Source organism: Pezoporus occidentalis, unplaced genomic scaffold (assembly GCF_034315485.1).
Source record: "Pezoporus occidentalis ecotype Australia unplaced genomic scaffold, CSIRO_AGI_Poc_V1 ctg101, whole genome shotgun sequence".
NCBI classification, from domain to species: domain Eukaryota; kingdom Metazoa; phylum Chordata; class Aves; order Psittaciformes; family Psittacidae; genus Pezoporus; species Pezoporus occidentalis.
Genome location: NW_026912791.1, coordinates 1425197 through 1447916, shown reverse-complemented (window position 1 = coordinate 1447916; position 22720 = coordinate 1425197). Strand labels below are relative to the sequence as shown.

The 22720-nt window shown below is 40.5% G+C and overlaps 1 protein-coding gene and 1 long non-coding RNA gene across 8 annotated transcripts in view; one reads left to right on the top strand and one right to left on the bottom strand.

The window, feature by feature from the left end:
- The window catches only part of ZMIZ1 (zinc finger MIZ-type containing 1), a 345736-nt gene that overhangs the window by 281355 nt on the left and 41661 nt on the right, over positions 1–22720 (bottom strand). For all 7 annotated transcript variants that reach the window (XM_062613387.1, XM_062613382.1, XM_062613421.1 and 4 more), the window contains exon 2: positions 13846–14005. The gene's annotated coding sequence lies outside the window, so the exon portion shown is untranslated. The remainder of the gene's footprint in view (positions 1–13845; positions 14006–22720) is intronic.
- On the top strand, positions 4065–21596 carry LOC134161026 (uncharacterized). Its single transcript, XR_009963800.1, has 3 exons — positions 4065–4233; positions 20208–20320; positions 21218–21596. It is a non-coding gene; the product is annotated as an uncharacterized LOC134161026 (long non-coding RNA).

Genomic DNA, 22720 nt, shown 5'->3' with positions numbered 1-22720 from the left:
ATCTCTAATTATTCACACACCAAAATATGTTGCTCTGGTTTAGCTTACACTTAGATGTACATAATCATTATTTTCCATGATAGCACTTCAAAACTCCCATGTCCTTCTCTATGCACAATATGCATTAGACCTTTCCAATTACATCAACTGCTGGTTTATTTGTTTTATTCCTGTGCAATGATGGCACAACTTGTAAATGATTTATCTAGAACGAGCCATCCACCAAATTGCATTTCCTCCTCCTATAGAAAGGTCCGAAGATGAACAAAAGATTTAAGCTGCTGCTTTTAAACAAAACATACCGGTATCATTCAGTTTGTATTTAGTACCTGTTTTCTTTAAGAAATGTGTGCTATCAACCTCTTTTTCCCCTAAATTTAATTTCCTGTATGTTTGTGTACCTGTCATGTTTGTGATCTTTACCATTATTATAGTGGGTAAAACAAAAAGGGAAGGCAAAAAAAAAAAAAAAAAATCAAGCAAGAAATCTAAACATTTCCAGTCTCCTGTCATTCTCTCTAATTATTTAGAATGATATAAATTCTGATTAACACTAAATACTAGTGATATCATGAAAGGCAGCCCTATCCATGCATCTTGACATTTTTAAGTGTTGCCAAATCTCTCTTCTTGCTACCACTGCTAAAGAAAATCCTCAAATACACACACACAAAAAAACCAACCCCAAACCCACACAAATCTGATTTCACAAAAGGCCACACTGGTTACTCATTTGCAGACCTGCGCCTCCATTTGCAATCCACCCCTAGCTGGAAAAGTCCAAGTACACGTGAAATGTCAACCTCATTCATCCTTAAATATTTTCCTTCATTATTCAACACATATTTATTAAATGGAGGCCATTGCCAGAAGATCGGTAGGATAACTGTGTATTATGGAAGGGACCTTTCTATCTTTACATTTCAACTGTACAGAGTTTCAGAGAACTATCCTGTTTTCTCATGAGAAACAAAGTATTACTATGATGATGCAGGAAGAGAGGTGAGAGGAAAGGAAGCTTTGTGAAATGCAAATCCAATGGTAATGGAAAAAATGATGGAAAACTTTGTTGTATATTAAGTGTGCTCACACGATTTAGGAACTCTTCAGAGTTGTGTCAACTTTTACAGGCAAGACAGTATCCTCCCAAATCCTTAACAGCCAGAAAGTGTGCAAGCCACATGAACCAAAGTTTTTTTTTCTGGTAGTTCATTAGCTGCCTACCAGCTCACCAACACAACCCCCTTGCAGCCCCACACCACTCTCCCCCACAGAGCCACAACCAGCTTTTCAGGCAGCATCCCTGGCTGCTTCCACGTTGATGACACGGTGAATATCATGGCATGCCTGCAAAAATCACTTTAAAAAACAAACAAAAAAAACACCTCAAAGCCACACAGCTACGCAACTCACCTCTAGATCTGAAATAAGCTTACATACATTTAAATACATTTAAGACGGCTGCTCACAGATTAAAGCCATGTTGCTTTGATTTAGCTTCCTGCTTCCCCACTTCACCACCGCAAAAGATGGAATTACCCTACTGTAAAAATATTGGCAAGGAGGATCTGCACCAAAACAGAGGCTGCCCAGGCACACACTGCTCCATCCATGACATTGATGTGCATGTCGAGTATCAGGCATGTTTTCTTCTTCCAAACTGAGTCCCCCCTCAATCCTGTGCTAGCAGGATTCAAAGACAACCTTTCATGCTGTGACACACAGCAAGGCCCTGAAATGGGTCACCAGCTCTATCCCCCAGCAGCTGCCATCCAACTGCTGCTGTGCAGGGCTTCCTTGCTGGGAAGGAAGCTGGGGCTTCCAAGCAGGAGCCTGGCTACCAGCACTGGGCTGCCAGAAGTAACCAAAGCTGGATGAGGAACAACAGGGCTCTGCCTCTCTCACAGAGTGACTACTACAGCTTTTTCAAGCAGGTCACAGGGCAAAAATCAAGGGAAGGAGAGTGAACGGCAAGAAGAGCAACTGCTGGTTCCAATGATTTCATGTTCCTTCTATATGCAATTCGTAGAGAGAACAGCTGATTTTTAGTACCCTCAAGTCTTCCATGTTTAGTTGCTTTCATGTTCTCTTTAACTTCTCCCATCTTAAACAAGCAAAACCACACAGAAAATAAGTCAGGGGAACTGCTTTGCTTGACTTCCAGCACCCAAAGTTACACCAGGTTTCCTGAATTTTACCTGATTTTATGATGCATTGCATCATTTAACATTTGTATATTGATAATAGTGATCTCTAGATGTGCTTATTTTTGAACAATCTGAGCCAATTCTGAAAATGGAACAAAACTACTGAGCACCATAGATAAAGCTCAGTTAAAATCCTGTGCTGGCTCTTCTAAACTGGTATTTGAGACCATACACCTCATCAATATTATGGATTAATATTGACTTTTGCTCTGCAGCTCATGGCATTTCTCCAGTTGTATTTAATGGTTATTACTACAATTATCTGCATTTTAATTTTTCAGCATTCATATTTTTCTACTATTCTCTCCAACAGATTTCTTTATTTTCTTGGCCCACTGCCCTTCCTCACATTGTCCATAATCCATGGAGAAGAGATTGCTGATGGCATTATCACAGGCAAACAGAATGAAGCTAATGGTAACAGGCACTCCTTGCTAGGTAATTATTAAAGGAGAAAGAATGCAAATGAGCCCTAATCTGTCTCATACAATAGCAGAGGTCTCCGATTTGAATTAAACCTTTTGCAGCCTCTCCCAGGCCGGGGATTCTGCAGATAAGAACGCATCTGCAACTCGGGTTGCCCCTTCCTCTCCCGCCGGGCCTAAATAGTGCCCCCAGCAGGTACAGTTGTCCCTGAATGACTTTCCCTTCCCCCGATATTGCTCCGGTCCCCTTCTCGTTTCCTCTTCCCCCCTCAGCTTTGCTAGGAAAAAAAAAGAAAAAAACACGCAAACAAACCTAGCTAACCGTGAATGCCATTTTGGCTTGATTCATGTTTACAATGAAGAAGAAGAAAGCACTGTTTTGTAATTATAAGAGGGGAACAGACATCAGGAAATCCATCCTATTCCTAGCTATGTCATTTGCTTGCCAGGAGACTGCAAGGAAATAACTTTGCTTTTCTGTGCATCCATGTGTTCAGCTAGAAATATAGGGTTGACATTTGCAGTGGCCCAACAGATGCTTTCATTTTACAGTGGCATCTACTGAACACTTTCAGAAATTAAATGCTAGACTTTGCTTAAATCTAGGTTGAGCTCATGATAAGCTATCATCCTCTAGAAGAACCACTGCCTAGATCTCAATTCTCCATCTGTTAATAGGCTGTAAAGAATGACATTCTTTTCCAGCACTGTGTCCCGCTATAAAAGAACCTAAACTAACACCCGCCAGTGGGGGCTATGCTCAGTGCCCACAGAGGTGTCTGCCCACTAGCAGGACTTATAAAAAGGTGGTGTAGGAATTGTGTTTGAGCTGGTCTGATCACTGGTGACATCAGTACAAAACACCATTTTCTCTTCAGTTATGGCTTGTTTGGATTAGGAGCATGGGAGTCAAACGTACTGAACCTTTCCAAAGGAGTTCCTAACTTGGAAGCAAACCTAGCGTGCGAGGTGGAAGTCTTTTTCCAACACAAATGCCTTCTTGAACACTCATTTTCTTCTTAACATTTTTTTCAAATGAGACAAAATACAGTAATATTTTATTTTGAAAATTGATCTTTAAGAATCAGAGAATATCTGCCACAAAAATGCCTCTTCTGTCTACTGACAAGGCAACAGACTACCAAGCTCTCTATAGATACGTAGCTTCTCAGCACATTAAAAAAATATAACAAACCAAAACTATACACACTGTGAGGAATGATTTTGAAATCAAGATGAGCCACCAAATTCAGCTGAACATCGTCACTACTATTCCAGCAGCACTAGAGTCCTATCCACAGATGCATACAGTCTTTACAGCAGGCCTAGAGTGGGACACTGAGGGACCTTCAAGAGACAAAAAAATTCAAGCAGTCACCAGAAACCAGCACAGTGTCACATGACTGAATATCACCACTCTCAATTACACCATTCAGATACATTAATCATCCATTGCATGCACTCTGGAGACAGCACCACGCTTTGTTCTTTCATCCGTAAGAGATTTTTCTTGCTTTCCAAATTTACCAATGCCAACACTGGCAAGCAGCTCCTCTGGAAATCGTTTGTATTTTTAAAGCCCCAATAGCTGTCTGAATTGGGTAAGTACTGTAAGCATAGTCCCTACTAAACTATTGCCAGAAATTAACAAATGGTGGTGGTTGTTTCATTTTGATGTCTGTTTGGGTTTGATTTTTGTTGGTTTTTTTTTGGGGGGGTGGTGTTTGGTTTTTGTTTTGTTTAAAAACCCCAATGGTTAAAACATCCACAGCTACAGAAAGGGCTATAGTGTTTTAATGCCATGTTACAAGTTAAATTTTTCAATAATGAAAGTTTCACAGATTTCTATCTCAGGGAGCAGTATGTGAGGTACTGCTACTTCTTTATGTTTCTTTATTAATGGATTTTGCTATGCTTGATCTCTAAATCAGACTAATAGGTTGCTAGGATCTTCAACCAACAGCAGTACTGGGCACAGGTACTATATGGTACAGTCATTACACAAAAACAACCAGTAGCTAGTTAAAAACCAAATGTACTTCTATTTAAATGATGGTCTGGCTCCATTTTGATACCGAGATTATCTGAAAGGATAATCTGCACTGATATTTTAGGCTCTTGCCACTTGGAAGGAAGGTGGTACAAGGCTATGAATGAAAAACCTTTACATCACAAAAGCAAAAGCTGTCTTGCACTGATTAGTTCACATAAAACAAAGAAAGGGATTTTCATTCAACTTATTCATAAAGCTGCAAACATTTTCCCATGTAATCTGTGTGCTAACTTTCCAGTGCTAGAAAGCATTTCATTCAGAATACTGCAGCTATACAATACAAGAAGGGGGTATTTTTAAATCATCAAGGCATGACAGCTATCAGAATGTAAAATTTCTTGCATTGCTAAGAAGCTCAGGTCCTGACTTACTGCTGATCTCTAAGCTGCTCCTCGCTAGTGACCAGTTACTAACAATGGCCTACTGGCACCATTTTTATACATGCATAAAAACCTTCTTCAAATACAAGTGTACTTATAGAGATCCTCAGATGCTCACCCTCACTTGAGAGTCAGATTACAACACTCTTGTTAGACCTGTTGTTAGCATCAGGGCAGAGAAAGTCAGGTGGGACAGCTCAAACCAACTTCACTGCTACCTGAACACACCCAGGTGACTGCCTGAAGTGGACACAGCCATCTCACACCTCCTCCCACCTGCAGACCTTGGGGAACAGCGGCCACAGATGTCTCTACAGGGAACCACTGCTCACACCATCATCTAAGCCATGCACTTCAGGTTGGCTCTCACATTAAGCATTAACTCAATCAGTTCAGCTGCGTTGCTGAGTAGCCAGTCAAATATTTACAAGGTTTTTAGAAAGTGCTACATTAACCTCATCCTTTCAGTGTGAAAACAAGTTTCACGATTTCTTACTCTATTTTGTGTATCCAGAAGTTACAATTCTGAAGCTTTCAGACTCCCAACACAAAGTTGTTAGAGAGGAAAAAAATCCAAACAGGAAAACTAAGAGGGACTCAATGCATACTGTAGACAAAATATTGGCACCACATGCAGTGCTGGCAAGCAGAGCAGCATGCTGTGTTCCTAAGGGAGATAGCAAGTAAAATCCAGCTCCTAGAGCTGGTGATTGCAACCTCACCTGAACAGCAGCCTTCCCTTTGTCAAGATAGTCTCTAGGTCATTTTATGGTAAAGACAAAAATTGCCAGTGTGTTTTCAAGTATCTCGGCAGCTTTTCCCCCGCCATTCTCACCAGCCTTTTGAGAGTTTCCCTCTATAGCAGCATTCTCCGTTTCAGGGATTCAACCTTTCAACTGAAGCATGCGAGATCACTTATACTCTTGAAATGGTGGAGCTGCCAGCCTCCCCTTTGTTGCAAAGGGATTTACACTTGAATGGCGGTGGGAAGCACAGTCTTTTAAGGAAAGGCTGGTGGGGGAAGACAATTTACTTGCCAGCATCCTATTCTCACATCACGTTCAAATACCATTTCAACTTCTCCCGTTCACAGAACTACAGTAACCTTATCACATTGCTAATTTGTAAGGAGTTTGCTGTGAGGTGACTTTTATGAACTTTGAGTTTACTTCAAAAAGGATCTTTATACACAGTCATAAGTGAAGTTAATTTCAAGCCTAAATGTGGACATTTACATTAATTTAATTTAGCCCCAGATAAATGGCTTCACCATTCCACAAAGCTTCCCTTATACATGCCATTCACTTACTCTATGACTTTTTAGCTATTTCCCACTATAGCCCTGCATTGCCATGCATATTGTAGCACATCTGATGGCTTCTACTGCTTTTCAAGAGACACACTGGGGAACACTACAACAGCACAGATGCACTGTTGAGGGTAAAGGATCATTTGAACACGAGTAATCAAGTCTGCTCCAGTTCAGTCAGTGGCATGCTTGGCTTTGCCACTCCACCTAAATATATACAAAAGTAGCATCTCAGTGGTGCATTTCCTAAGTTGCAAATTGGTAGATAACTACCAATTGCTTTCAGGCTATGTGAGCAGTTACCAGGCAGTATCATATTGCTGCTTTTCAAACAGCATCACACTCGTAAATCCACACATGGTTTTTGCTTGCTTGCTTGCTGTGTAAGCATAAAGCCTGCTAACTCAAAGAAAAATAGTATCACCCAAAGTATGAAAGTTGGCAAATGCTAGTCTCTGGCAAAGAGAGATCTGCAAGCAACATTTCTCCTTCTGTTTTTAAAATGTTATACCTGCTTCTGATTCATTTCAGTCACCTGCGTTCTGAGTGTGCCACACACTGAAACACAGACAGCATGGCCTGCAGAGTGCAGCAAGGAAAAGGCTATCGCACTCCGAAGCTGGTGGCAAACCACAGTCCCCATGAAAACCACATCTGCCAGACACCAAATATTTTGCATTTTGTTTACTGCTAATAAGGCTGCTTCACTTCATTAAAAGCAGCTTATCATTTTATCTAGTCACTCCGATTAATTAACCTCTGGTTAGAACGAATGAACACTTGATTTGAGGATTCTATTAATGTGACACTGGTGAACTACCACTGGCATACTTCCATCCTTTTCCTTTTACTCTTCATTCTCCTTATACCAAGTGTCTTACTAGGCCATTTGGACTGACACCCCACTATCCCCTGAACATACCACAAATGCTTTTACAGAGAGGTGAGGAAAGAAAAGTCCGACAGCCCAAAACTCATCCAAGGCTCTATTCCCCTGCTGGAATATACAGATGGATATCATCTGCTTCTCACTGTAACTCTGATTACAAGCTTGGAAAGAAACAGCATGGAAAGAAGAAGGAGCCAAGGAAATACACTGGGTTGCTGGGAACAGGGAGAAAACAACAGTACCATTAATACAGACAACTCATTTGTCTTTCCAGAAAAAAAAAATACTATTTTAAATATGAAGCACAAACAGCAGTCAGTTCCATCAAAAACCTGACTTTCTTAGACAGCGAAGAACTTTCTCCTAGCCAAATACCATGTGCTGTATATGAATAAAGACAGCTTCTGCTACAGTATATGCCTACAGATTTCACAGTTGCATATGAACGCCAAAATCTCAAGTTCTAGCAGCAAAATCATATGTCACCATTATTTAGCCAAGCATCTGAAGACTGAAATACATCATAGCTGCTCATTTTGCTGGCAAACAGTGTTTTGCTTCATATACCAAATTTTCATCTCTATTCAATTGATTTCATGAATGTCACAAATACTCAAATGTGTTTGGGAAGAAAAACCAAACAAATAAAACCCCCACACAACACTACCCCACCACCTTCCCCTTTTCCTTCCCTGTTTCTTCCTTTATCTTCCCTGAGAAGTTAAGCATCCATTCTTATCCATTCTTTTGCAACAATGCCCACAGAGAAGATGGAAGGATCATTAAGCCTAAAATCTTAACAAATTCATACAGTGGAGAAGAAGGTGAGAGGAAGGGGGAATCTAAGTCCCAGAGTCGTGCTAGGTCTAAATTCCTGTCCCATCATGGCAAACCGCAAGTAGAATATTACTGAAGTGACTGGAAACTTTGTATTTATGCCACAAGCAATTTAAAAGGTCTCTTTCAAGAGAAGAGCCCGTTTAGGTTATGCAACACAGACTATAAGCACAAGCCTGAAATTCATGGTCCAGCCAGACAAGGCTGCACGTGAGAAGGCACCAAGGAAGATCTGGTTTACATCACGCAGCAGGGCAGTAAGTGACCATGAGTCACTGATGCACTTCATCGGGCTTTTAAGGCCATCAGCACCAGATCAAAAATGTTTCAGACCCCATTTTATAAAGCACCTTCCAGTATAAATTTACCCAGCCAGTTCAAATCTGCACAGAATTTTTCAGACAAAATTTCTTTGTAACAAAAGGCTTCCTGCAGGATCAAGTACCGTCTGTCCTGCAGCTGACATGATGCCAGCGCAACTCTCTGCTGTAATGCCTGGGCTAACTGGAGTCTTCCCATGTGGTAAAGCCAGAAAGGATGAGACAGGACGATGATCCCTGCCACCACCACCACCTTGGCAATAAGTAGCACCCAGCCCTCCCAACACCCCTGGCAGCATCACATTTTCTAGACCTTAAACAATGCTTATACCTGATACAGTAGAAGAGACATAAACAAAACTGTAAAAGATGGTTTTGAAACACCAACTCATGATTTTGGGTTCATACTTTAAAATACTTGGTTTAGGGAAGAAAAATTCAGCTAGCTGGATTTTTGTTATTCATTTTTTTGAATGGGCATATTGTTGAAACATATATGGAATTTACAGGCATCATTACATCGCTGAAAGATGGAGCAATATGCACCCAGATGGGCTATTCCTTTGCAGAGGAGAACAGGTTTCACTTCTACGGAAATCTGGCAACAAACCAGGTCTTTTTCCACTGCTAACTTCAACAACATTCACATCCGATTCGGGCCTTCCAGCTTTCTTTTTGAGGGACTAACAGGTAATATAAGCAAAAGCAAACTACCAAAACCTGCCACCTACACTAATATCCATGTGTTACACTTCATTCCCCTCAGCCACTAATAATGGATTAGTGCCACAGGCTCTTTCCAAAAACTCCTTCCTGTAGACTGTCAGTTAGTATCCCCATCACTCCACTGCAGCCAGAACTCTGCCTAGGAGGCCTGCAAAGCTTCAGAGAGCATAAGCAGCCACCTCAATGCTCAGGGCAATTACTTACCAGGGATGATGGTGGGTAGGTGCATCCTTTCAACGCTTGTGAGTGGATGCAAGGAGCAGTCAAATAATGACCCCGCAGTTCTTTGGGGTACTGAAGCAGGGAAGAAGAGAAGGCTGCAGCACAAGAGAGCACACCACTCCAAGTAAGACTTACTCTTAAAGAAGTAAACTCAGTTTTATATTAAGAAGTAGGTCTGTACACCTCAAACATGACAATCATGAGGAGTACTGAAAACCTCATAGCACTGAAGACAACTGAGACAGGCAGGCCATAACTGCTCCAACTGGAGAAAAGCCAACTGTCCCAGAACTAGATCTGCTAACACTGAAGAACTGAAGGGTTTTAACCAGCAACAACAAATGGCCATTGCCATAGCTGCATGACGCGGAAGTGGGGGTGGGGGATGTAGGCAGTACCTTATAGCCCTCCATACAGATACAGATGCCCTGAGGCAAGCCCTTGCAGTCTTTTCACCACCACTCTTCACAACCCTATTCACTTATTCTCTTCCCGGGACCTGTGAAGTCTGCCTTCAGAAAAGGGCTGGCCCAAAAAACTGAAAGGGTAAGAAAACTGAAAATCACAGCTCTTACTACCATTTTAACATAGCTTCTTGTGCTTATATATGCCAGATTTTTACTCTGCTGCTTAGTATTTCTTAGACCTTGTCTATGAAAGAAATTTAAGAACAATTTCAGCTCTGAACTCTCTACTTTGTGCTTTTAAAACCATCAAAGATGTTTAAAACCATATTTTTGGGGGTATAAAATAAGCATCCAGCTTTCCAATTACATTTTTTGACTACACATCACACAGTAAACAGATTCTAAACATAAAAATAACCTGAAAAAAATGCACTGCTGGGATGGAAATTGGTTTTCCTCTCCAATAAAGCTTTTGAGATTTAACTCTTCTCCATATCAGAATTAAAAATTAAAATCTGTAACCTTCATGAAATGAAAATCAGAGAAATATCAAAGGTTTCATTAAAAAACAAGAGAGCACAGGCTCATTAACACAGAAGTTAATCAAGTACTTAAAGGCCTTAAGCAGTGGTAAAGTCCTGGTTTAAACCCGGAGACAGTTAAGGCTTTGCAAACTGAGGACTCTGGAAGAACCTGTCATTCTCTCATAAGGTGCAATATAACTTTGACAGACACTTCATTTTACTGAATTCAGTCACCGAATGAGAAATCCTAACCCCAAACTTATCTCAAAGGATTTGAGGGGAAAAAAAAAATCCACAACTTGAAACAAACACCTTGTTGAAATGCTCACAAAAGCTCACAGCTATGATCCTGATTTATATATGAAAAGTAAAATACAAACAATCAGGGTAGCTTCCCACTGACAGGTAGTTATTACAGGATGCTGCTTAACATACAGACTACCACCCACCCAAAATGTTAGCTAGCAGCAGTATCACCTTTCCTTTGGAGATGGTTCAGGTTGATACAAATAAGAGAAAGGAAAACGGGGAAATAATGAGGGAAAGTTCTTTCAAGAACCAGTGCAAAATCGCAATTCTAGATGCACTGCTGAGAAACACATCATCTGAAACAAACCCAGCAGAGGTACGGTTGCTCTTTCAAGGAACAAAAAAAATTGCAAATGATCTTTGCCCAAATTTAGTTAGAGGAAATGGGGGAGGAAAGCACAGCATTAAAGGTAGAAAACAAAACACGGCAAACTGTGGGCCACTAGACAGACTGCTCTTTCATTGCCTTGTCCCTATCCTGAATCTCCCCTCTGTTCTGTCTTCCTTCAATACTTTCAGTGAAGGAAGGGGTATAGGACACCCCATCCTCCACCTCTCCTTTACCTGCTCTAGTCCCAACACATGGGCAAGAATTTCCTTTTGCTTTGATTCTCAAATTTCACTATTGCATCCTGCCTCTCCTTCCAAAGCTTTTCACCCCGAGGAATAGTCTTCATGATTGCATTTGATAATACAGACTGCTGCTTAAATACCATACATTTGCAGACAGTTAAAGCACGTTTTACAAAGGTACCATAAAGGGGTTTAGCAACATACATTTCCTGGGCGCTCAAGTCACTGCAGCAGCTGGAAGGGAACCCTGTCCAACATGGGGACAGTTTCCCTCTCCTGGCAAGGGCAGAAAGGAGAGCACAGAAATAAGGTGTTTGTGCTGGAGTTGTTCCCAAACCACAGCTTTGGCTTCAGAGGGACAATCCATCTGACATGTTGCAACTCAGGAAGCATGAGCAGGGGAAGGAGAGCAGCAGGCAGGGAATCCCTTCCAAATTTCCAGTGCCATGTGAGACGGACAAACAGATGCGTGCAGCCGGAGAGAAATGGCAGTGGGCTTTGCACAGCCTTTCAGCTCAACCTATGAATTCAGCAGGGCACTTATCTCTGCTGAACATCACTGCATAAGATGCATGCTGGGAGGGAGACAGCAACGACTGATGCCCACGATCCCACAACACAGCTTGCAAAGCTTGCGCTTCCCTCGTCCCCCAACCCAGGGAGTTTAAAGGCATTCAGAAACTGCACAAAAACTCAGCTGGAGCTAGAAATCTTAACAGAAGCTTTCCTCCATGCCTGCAGTTCAGCCAAGCCTCCCACATCTCAGTGTGCCCCAAAATTCTGTGTTCAAAGGAATTTTACAGAGCCTTCACTTGTCTGGGAGAAAACAGGTTCAGAAGCCACAAGGCAGATTCTGCAGGCTTCTCTCAGCATGCTGCAGCATCAGTGGCAGAGGCACTGACTGCCTGAAACAGTGCAAGCAGCTGCATTCTCTAATCTGGCACCAAGGAGAAAAGCTATCATCCATTTTTAAGTTAGATTCAAGGAACCAGCTGGGGACCAGCGATTGCCATTTCTGAAGTGCAAGAGGAGGAGTGTAACCAGCCTTTCCATAGTAACAAAGATTAGCGGCCTGGAGTCTGACACTCCTCCTGCATTAAAAGATAGGAGACAAAGAGATAGACAGGTAATTACACAGAAGGAGCCCTGGGGAAATTGCAAGCTCTTCAAGAACTCTTTAGCTGGTCTGTATGTTTCTCCCTGTCTCTGCTTCAGCTGAAGGTCTCCAAGAAACATGTGCCCATTAGGTCATTAGCTTTATTGCAGAAGGTAGCCAGGCAGCTAGTAGCGGCCATTCAATAAAGACTTCGCTTGCCTCTGCACTGTCAAAAATGAGATGGAGAATGAGACAGAAAACATCCCAAGGCATATTACCTGTCTGCAGCTTATCCTTGATAAGTTAGTGTACTTAGTCAGTTTGAGGGGTCTGACAAATGAACTCTGACAAATCTCACCAGGGCAATTTAAGACATTATTACATTGCACCATCTTTCCAAACCCTTCACAAAAGTTAGCACCACAGAACAAATCTGGCAGAAGAATGTATATCACACACTAGCCTCCCCAGCTCAGAGCCCGGCCAGTTAGCATAAACCCCTCCTCAGAGCTGGTTTAAGTTATCAACTGTGAACTGGCATGGCTGAGGTCTAGACTGAAGATATTGCCACCACTACAAGGAGCATTAATGTCTACCGCAAAGATGGAACGGGAAATGACATCTCAAAGCACTGCAGCCAGCTCCCAAGCAAACACAAATCTAAACACTGAGTTTTGGTACTAAAATATACGCGCAATTTGTCTAGCAACTGACTTAAGTTTATTCATGCAGCTCTGGATGCCCTATGAATCACAGCACTAATTTCTGTACTTTGTATATACTCTTACACATAAACTGAATGTCTTGAAGAGGAAAGACAGACATTGATTGCATGTGGATCACAACATCAGGTAACTACAAAATTTAATTGCTTAGAAGTATTACAAAAAAGGCACTGCATTTGAACTCCCATTCATCACATTTTGCACTTTTTCCCAAAACTAAAGAGAAGTCTGGAGAAGTGAAGAACTGCCATCTGTTTCCAACTCTGCAAAAATACACCATTCAGAACTAGAGCTGGGGTTCCAGCTGGTTCCTATCTTTATCTGTCGGTGGTACAACCAGCCATGAAACTTCACAGGACCCCAGAGAAGACAAACAGGTTTAAAACCAAAACAAAAAGACTACTGAACAACCAGAAAAAAATAAAAAATCTACATTTATCTGATTAGATGTTCATGGACAGTAATAATAAAATAAGCACTCTTCGAGACACAGTTCTTCAACTTGGCTTCTCCAGACCTACCTCATTGTCTTTTCATCTAAGCTGATATTCAGACAAAGGTTTAGTTAATTAATCTGCAGTACAACAGTTACTTAGTTTTTTTCTCTGCAATCATTTAGAATGTATCTCATCCTCTAGTTTTTCCCAAGGGATTGTATCCTGCACACAGAAGTAGAGAGAGAAGTGCACAAAGCTTCATTTTGCATCACACTGTTGGAAGGACAATCCACAGTAACCAGAAAGCTGGTTTAAACTTTATGTAGACAAGCTAACATCACCCTCCTTTCCAGAAGGAGCTGAGCAGGCAAGACACCTCGAAAAGCAAATAACAATTACCTCTTACCTTTCTGAAGAGGCCGCCGCCAATTAGCACATTCCTGGAGCTTCTAATTCAGGCAAGGAGAAAGGAGGAAAGGAAAAGAAAAAAAAAAATGGGGGGTAGTGGCGGTGGTGGTGCAAAAAGGAGCAGGGAGCTGCTTTCTTCCTCAGCACAACAGTATTTCCTAAAGGATGAAAAAAGAGAAGAAGAAAAAAAAAAGAAAAGAAAGAAGTATTAGTTTTCAAGAGGCTACAGATCACAACTCCTCCTTAGAAGAGCTACTGTGCCTCTTCTCCACTTCCAAATTACTAACTTGAGCTGTCCCGTATTTTCACTCCCTTACCAAAATATGGAATATGAAGGTCAAGTTGCCTACTAAGAAAAGCAAAGGCGCATTAATGTCAGAACAGGATAGAGTCCCCTACTAGAATGAGATGAAGTCCCATTCAAAAATATTCTTAAGGATTCTTTCTCTTAAGTAAATATGCTTCAGCCAAGCTCACACCCACTTCTGTAAAAATTCAAATGAGCTACATTTACTATCAAAATAGTTGGCAAAGGCAAATTCCAACATGCATACTGAACATACAGGTATATACTGACATTCAAGTGCTTATGTACTCTCCCCTGGAAAGATCATACCCAGAATTATGAGGTATATGCAACTAATCATTTCCTTTTAAGAGAGCTACTCTTTTTCCAAAGACAATCTAATTTTTTTAAGACAACCTATTCCAGCTCTATTGACTCTTTCAGTTAACAAATAAGAGAAAAATATACTATACATCAGAATAAAGAGAAACAGAACCAAAATGCCTTTTTGTGACTAAGGATACCATTTAGAAATCCAGCTTCACTCCCACAAAACCATAATCCTTTACCTCATACCACATCTCTCTCTCTGCCTTGCTCCTAACATCAATTTAAAGAGACTTACAGACACTCAGATTTAATGGGCCCCTCCCTACCTCCAGTACCTGCCTCTGATGAAAGGCAGGAAAATCAAGTGGAAAATTATTTTAAAGGGTGCATGCAAGACATTAACATATTTGAGGAAATGGCAATCAAGGTTTTCCATGGGGAATGAGCAAAGGGAAACATGTCCAGTCTGTTCTCTATCACATTTTGTTGGCTTATATTCATACAGAAAACTCTACCCTTTTCTGTCCCATGGAAAATCTGAATGCAAGTTCTCAAAATAAGGAAAAAAGTCTATGCTACCTTACCTTTTCCCACACACCTCTATCACCCTTCAAAAATACAATTATCCTGTCTGCTAACAGGATGCAACTGCTTATGGATCCTAGCAGACCAAAAGAGATTTCATACAAGGGGCCCCAAAAGATAGGAAACAACATAAAAGGCAGCACACACCCATCACAGCATCTCCCTTGAAGCAAACCAAATCTGTCCAGTTCTAAATGGCCACAGTTCTCTAGGGGACAAAAGCTCTCTTTTCCTCTCCTCCTGTCAGCAAGTCTTAAAGCTGCAAGAATAATTCTGTACAGATTCCCCTCTAGATAGGCAATGATTTAAAGAATTCATGAAGTAACAATGGCAGTGTAAATAAACAATGAAAAACTGAAAGATCATTGAAGCGACACACAGAAAATGTTCACTGAAGAAAGAACAAGATCAGTGATTCAAAACCTCTTCTGCTTTGTTACATTCACCCATAAACGGGCCCAGCAATAATCTGACAATGCTAAAGAACGGATTCGGACACAAAAACCTACCTGCTTAAAAACCTGTCTCCCCAACCTCCTCCCTTAAAGGCAAACCTTCCCATACTTTTCAATTCCACCTTCTTTATGTCTTACACCCCTCATCACATTTCTGCTTTCTGTCAGATTTCAGCTCTCTTGTACCAATGAATGTAAAGCAACTTAAGCCAACACCTGGAGTACTCAAATTGTTATACTTTTTAGAAAGAGGAAAAGGTGCCACTGCCCTCATTGTCAGGACAGGAGAAGAAATGACCCCCAGTGAATTGGTCCTGACATGTACTTCCCAAGGCTAGGTGCTAATCAATATTTACTGAGTAGCTCAGCACAGACCATATTGCAAAATACAAGGAAAAAAAGAAGTATTCCCCCCACCCCAGTCACACACTAGTTTTGTATCCCTAAATCAAACACATCATTTGCTTTTCTTGTTCATTATTAAACCAAAAGGATGCTTTAGACAGCATTTTTCTCCCTGCTAAGAGAAACCTTCCATATTTGACAGGTAAAGTCTGCTTGGAATTGACATACTGGCTACATTTAAAGCAGATGTACAAGATTTGGAGGAAGTGTATTTTTAAATCGAACATAAAAACCAAGAGGTGGCAAAAAAGAAGGCTAAGTGCAAAAAATGTCTCTCCTTCTCAGGGAGACAGAAATCTTTCACAAGTACCTCTTAGGGCTGTAGCTTTGACTCAATATCACTTGCCCCAAAAAAGGTGAGACTGCTGTATTCTCAAATCTGCAGGCAAGAAAAAAATATAAAATGAAGTAAAATAATACATTACCCAAAAGTCCAATTCTAAGTGGAGAAACCTAGCCAAATAACTTACCATACCAAAAGACTTGACTAAATTTCTGGCAGGGCCAGAGATAATTTGTATGAGAAAAATGTCAAAATGTTTTGGGTACACAGCCACTACAGGAAGGAAACAAACGGAAAACTGGGAAACACTGTATCAAAACCCAACAAATTGTTGACATCAACATTAGATAAATGAAGAGGCATATGCTAAGACAAACACCCTCAGATGGTGTGTGAGTCAACTTCTGCAGTGGATTTAGATGAGTTGCTTTCCTATACCAAGCTTAATATAAAACATAAAAAACAAACCTCAATTCCACCAGCTGGAAATGGATTTTGATGGGGGGGGGGGGGGAACCACCAAAAAAAACACCCACCCCACCCCCCCCCAAAAAAAAAAACAACAACAAAAAACCAAACAACCAAACAAAAAAAAACCAATCTGAGTAATCAGGGTCAGATTTGTTCCTCCTGCTGCATAATGAAAACAGTTTTTTCCAGGCATTACCCAAATCTAACCCACTTCCCAGAGTTAAACACAAAGAACCTGCATGACATTTTCCAAGATCTATTTCTTAATTTAACTGATCCAGAGACTTCTTACATTCAGAAAATAAGGAGTTTGGGGAAAGTAACTGCCAGTCTACAGAAAGCCACTTCCAGTCTACATGACTGGCAAAGAGTTTGCTCACCTTATATTATCTGACCCATGCAAGGGGTCCCCATCAGCCCTGTGGCAAACTACTCCCTTATAGGGAGCCTCCCTTATACACAACCAACCTGGAAGATTTTCTAGTGTATTAGATCTTCTAGCTCTATGATGTTTATTATTTCCATTACATCAAGAACTAGAGAAATTAATTAGATCACAGCACTGATGTATGTAACAGGTCCCTCCCCAAACTGTGTTCATGGCATAAGGCAAAGCAGGGGTGGAGTGGGGGGTTGTACATGTTAGTACATCTTCACCACCTCACACAATTCACAGGGAAAAAATAATATATATATTCTCAAGGGTTTTCAATCTACGTTTAACAAACAGGTACTTTTCTTCAGGTAAATTATAGGCGCACTCAGTGTGCACTAATAGAAATATATGATAGTCAAATTTTCCTTTTTTCCCTGTTTAATTTTCAACATCTTGATCTAGGAAAGGTAATCATTCCATGGATATCTATGGAGGGGAGAAATAATTTCTCACTGTAGAAACAAACAAGTTAGGAAAAAAAAGATTAAAATACCTACTCTTACTGATCATGATGAAACTGAAAAAGAGACCTTTTTCCACATGCATTCTTTTACAACCTGTAGTTAAAATGTTTCTTAGAACAGTATCAGAAGTATCTCTCACATACATACCTTATTCTATGATATATTAGGCTGTAGTCTCTCTGCCACTAATGACAGTGGCACCTCCCAGGTATTTTGGGCACCCTCCCTTAACTCTCAGGGCAGGACTCTAAAATTTGTGTTTTGAAGACAGGAACCTCACCTCCCCTTGCAACAGGTTCCTTCTCCAATCTATTTTCTACTAACTACAGTCAGGACAGAGTCAGTATGTAATGAAACTTGTGTACAGCACAGCGCTTACCTATAGCAACAGAAAGAGAACAAGCTAGAAATTAGCACACTCTTATTTAACTTAGTATGAATTAAAAGCATATTCTTATTATCCACGCATATATATGTGTGCGCTCATATGTATGTGTCTGTATACACATAACACAGTAAGCACTTCTACCACAAATACCTGTACTAGAGGTATTTGTGAAGAAACAAGCTTCTCCAAAACATAAATACTGTTTTCCCAGAACTGTATCTGCACAAAGACAGGAAGCTCTTCTCAAGTATCTATTACAAACAGCCAAAAAAAAGTTATCAAAATATTGTTGCAGAAGCACAGACAAAGGATAAAAATATGGCAAGAGTGAATCAAAACACATAGCTAAATAGATTTTCCTTTGATTTGCCCAGGTCTTCATTAACTCATGGGACATACCCATCAACAGATGTCTAAATATGAGACTCTCTGCTTCACCTACATGAAATGTAGTTCTTAAACAAGGAACTTAATTTTTATTAATTTGAAACACCTTTAATTCAAAGCCAAATGTATTACATTTCTATATCCTTAGAGGTGTTTACACAGGTCTTTTCTGCAGCTTAAATGTTATAGCTATCTGCATTTCCCCATCTGCTTTCTCTGGATCTTGAAAAAAAGCTCTTCTCAAAATGACATTTGTCCATGTGAAAACTTAAGTTTATAGAAGCACTATTCAAATGCATGCATTTAGATAACATGCTTATTAAAATCTACAAACCTATGCACATTTACTTACCAGCCTAACTGCAGTGACCACTAATAATGAAAAAGAGATTTAATTTTCTCTTAACTACCAAAAAAGTTTACATACCTAGCACAAGCATGATTTTATACCCCATATTTTATATGCATAGCCTTGAGGACCAAACCCACTGCATACAAGTCCAATGGAAGATACTGATCACTCTAAAGATTTGGTCCCTTCCAAAGAAACGGGGCGGGGGATGATATATTTTTTTCAAACTAGATACTCCTTTTTAAACTAGATCTAGAAAGAAGCAATTCTTTCCTTAAAAGCCATGCTCCTCGTCCAAGGGACTCGCGTGATGGGATGCTGATAAACCAGCTAAAATAACAGTGGTGTTGTGGAACTTGGGACCTATGACATAAGGGACAGAGACGTCAGCCACATGGCCATGTCCTGGAGAGCAGCATCCCTGCAGGGCTCCCTCCTGGGGTGGCAGCATGGGCTCCTGTTGCCACTGCTGGTGAGCCATGTGCTGACTTGACAGCTGCCCAAAAGATAAGCGGGGTGTGGAGGGGACACGCAGAAGCATTTGTTTTGCAAGAACTATCTCCATCTTACAAGCCTGATTCAATATTTTTCTGTCTTATTTTTAATTAAAAAGAGGATACACTTCATATTAGAAATCTGTAGTTTTTGAAGCTTGAATCATTTAGCCTACTAAACCCAAGCCTGTAATACGGGTGTTATTTCTTAAAAACATACAGTAAATGCATTAAATTATTGATAGTCATTAAACAGGAAAAGAATTTAAACAGCTCTCAGCTTTTATCAATCATTAATGCAGTTTCCACTTGCACATCTCACTGGGTTGCTATCATACAGCACAGAGCAAAGAGTACAAATCCTGAAGGCATGAATTCATTTTCTCTTGATGCAGAGTAAAAATATTCTTGGCAGCAGGAGAGAGGCTAAACCATGAAGTAGAATGGCTGAAAGGAGGTTCTGCATTTTGCAGTAAACAGGTAGCAATACAGGGGAGCGGCAATTTTAGGGTCTGAGGCTCATCCACTTCTCCTCATCTCCTATAAGGGCCAGTATTGTTGCCATCAATCACCTCCAACACCCAGTAGCCTAAAGCTGACAGTGTTTACAAATGTGATCTCTATTTGAAATGTATGTTAATTCAATGGCATATGGAGGGGAAAAAAGGAACACTGAGGTCAATAGTAAAGCATCCAGCAACCTGAGCGAGACAAAGATTTCACCCCAAGCTGCTTGCCAGCTAGTGAGCCAGTAACGCAGATAATGTGCTGAAAACCTCAACTGTCAAACTGACAGCCTCAGCTCAGAAAAATGATGGCAACTGAGACAGTCTCTTGAAGCTATTGTGAACCTTTACTGGGGCAAGTTATGACTAGACCTGATGTTTTTATCAGCTCTGAATGACTCATGTCAATATGGGGAATCTCGAGATTGATGCCAATTGGTAGCACCTTGCCTGGCTGTGATATACCAGCTACCATTAAAGAGAAGTAAAATCCCATTTTTTGTCCATTTTGTACACAGACTGAAGGCCTGTCTTACAAAGCTGCTCTCTCAACTTTTATTCCCTGCAATTTTATTGAAATTCAAGAGTTCAAAATGTAGCAATGAGGAACAAGCAAAGAGCAACAAGCCAGGTATGACTGCAGCATGCAAGGACCTATCTGACCTTCCTCTACAGCAGCTACTGTAAATAGTCCATAGTCATAAAAACATCAACATGAAACACACAGAAACACCTGCTCTGGCTAGATATTAGCCAGTGAAACCTTAGCCCTGCAGCAGCCATGTACTGGAACCCAAATTAATTTGTTTTAAAGTACCTTGTGTCTGTTTAAATGAACCATAATAATAGTTCTGAAGCACGGTGCAGACATATCTAAAGCTGAACACAGGACTGCTCAAGAGACACATGCCCACACCCAGAGACCACTTAGAAAGTATTAGCAGAAAAAACTCCTCACAACCAAAGCATTCTACTCCCCATGATGGCATAAGTTCCTTTGAAGAACATTTCTTCTCATTCAGAGAAATGTTAATGTCAAAGATTTAGAAGAAAAGTGCAGAAAGAATCTTTGTCTGCTCCCAAAAATCTAAGTCCTGTGGAGGCTTTTTTTTTTTTCCTGAAAATGATTCAAGAATGCACTGAGCTGAGCAACTAGATAATGCCAAGTGTTGATACAAAAGTAGCCAGGAAAAGCTGCTGTCACTGGAAAACACTTCCTAGCTTGATTGTTTACAGACAAATGTGTTATAAAATACAAATATATTTATTTCCAACCATCATTAGTGTAAATCTACATCACATAAAAAAAAAAATAAGACGTGCATATGTCTCATACTGAGTCCCAAGGAAGGTAATACAGTATTTAAAGTAATAATACAAAAGCTATTACATGCCTGAATTGATTTCATGATACATCAACAATCTAAGTAATTCACAATCAATTTCAGTATGATAGTAATCCTTACCTATATACAGAACTGTGAGAGTAATAGCCTATATTATTAATGTAATACACAACCACTGCCAGGTTTCACACAGGTCCGGAAACCAGCAACAACCCCAGAGAGAGGATGCTTGCCTGTCCTTTAGGCCATACGCAGTGTACCACTGCACTGACTGCAAAGAAAAAGGGAAATGGAAATCAGGGCATCAACATGAGGTGCTTGGACCAGCTCCACTGCTGCCTGCATGAAGCCACTGCGATGGCTGAACAAGCAACAGGCTGAGAAGCCAGCTATGCTAGGGCTGACATTCCCTCCCCCTGCCCTTGCCCTCTAAAGTGAAACAAGAAAAAGGCTCTGCTTCAGTTTGTGCTCTTAATTCCTCAAGACACGTTTATGGAAAGCCCATGCAGCTCTGACACTGGTTTTAAGCACCCCCCTATACATGGTTTTGGATTTTTTTATTTTTTTATTTTGCCCAAAAGGATTAGTTTATGGTAATGCATCCTTCGTGCCAAACACTTTTTTTTTTTAAGGACTAAATTTGTCTGTAAACAGTTCCAGTTCACATCTTTTCCCCACCCCCACCAAGAATGCACATTTCAAGAAGCTACAACTGCTATTAAATTTTGCCTAGCCTGTACTATCTGGAATTTGTATTTTGACACAACAATCTGGACCTCTAGCTGAAAGACAGAGTGAGAGTGACAAGCTCCTAGCCTTTCCCCTTCCTAACCAGTGCAAGGCTTGTAGAAGATGACACAAGCAAAGGCTGCAAAACAAACTAAATTTCTCAAATCCCCTTCGTCTTGTAAGAACTGCAGCTAAATCTAATGGAAAGCAACTCTTTAAAGCCTTTCAAATTCTTATCAGTGTTTGTACAGCATATGTTGTTAGAGAAGAGAGATGCCATCTCCTAGTACAGCATTGCACATTTAACTGAACTGCCACAGACCCACACTTGAGGCAGTAACTATTTGAGTTCTGCTAGTTTCAGAGATAGGACCTTTCTGTATTGGATGCTTTGGTTTTATACAGCAGTATCTGTATATATGCAGCACCATCCCCTCTCCCCCCCTTTATTTTTATAAATTGATCCCATGATAAAAGTCACTTAAAATAACAAAGCCAAACAATTGTCAAACCACCACTAATATGAGCTTTCAAACAGGTTTCCACTTCATAAATCATTTCGGTGATCTAGTTTCACACCACCCCAGGGAAAGTTGTATGCATAACAGAGAAAATTCATTATCAATATGCAGAGATCATTTGGCAACAATATCACTACTAGTAAAGACCTGTGCAGTGGCACTATGATTTCAATGCATTGCACATACAGTATAGAAGAGGTGTTTAAAACCAATGGATTAACTGTAGGTTTGCTAAATCAGCAAAAGGCAACCAGTTCTGCTTCAGGTGCTCAGTCATCTACTTACCCCTGAACCAATGCACAGTGGGCATAAGGAAGAGAATAGAGCAAAATCGGTGGGTACTAACTTACTGCTTTTGCTTAGGAAAGCAATTTCCATCATTTTCAGTAGATCTGCTAATGATCTAAAGGGTCTAGCAAGTTCAGAGACCTCATC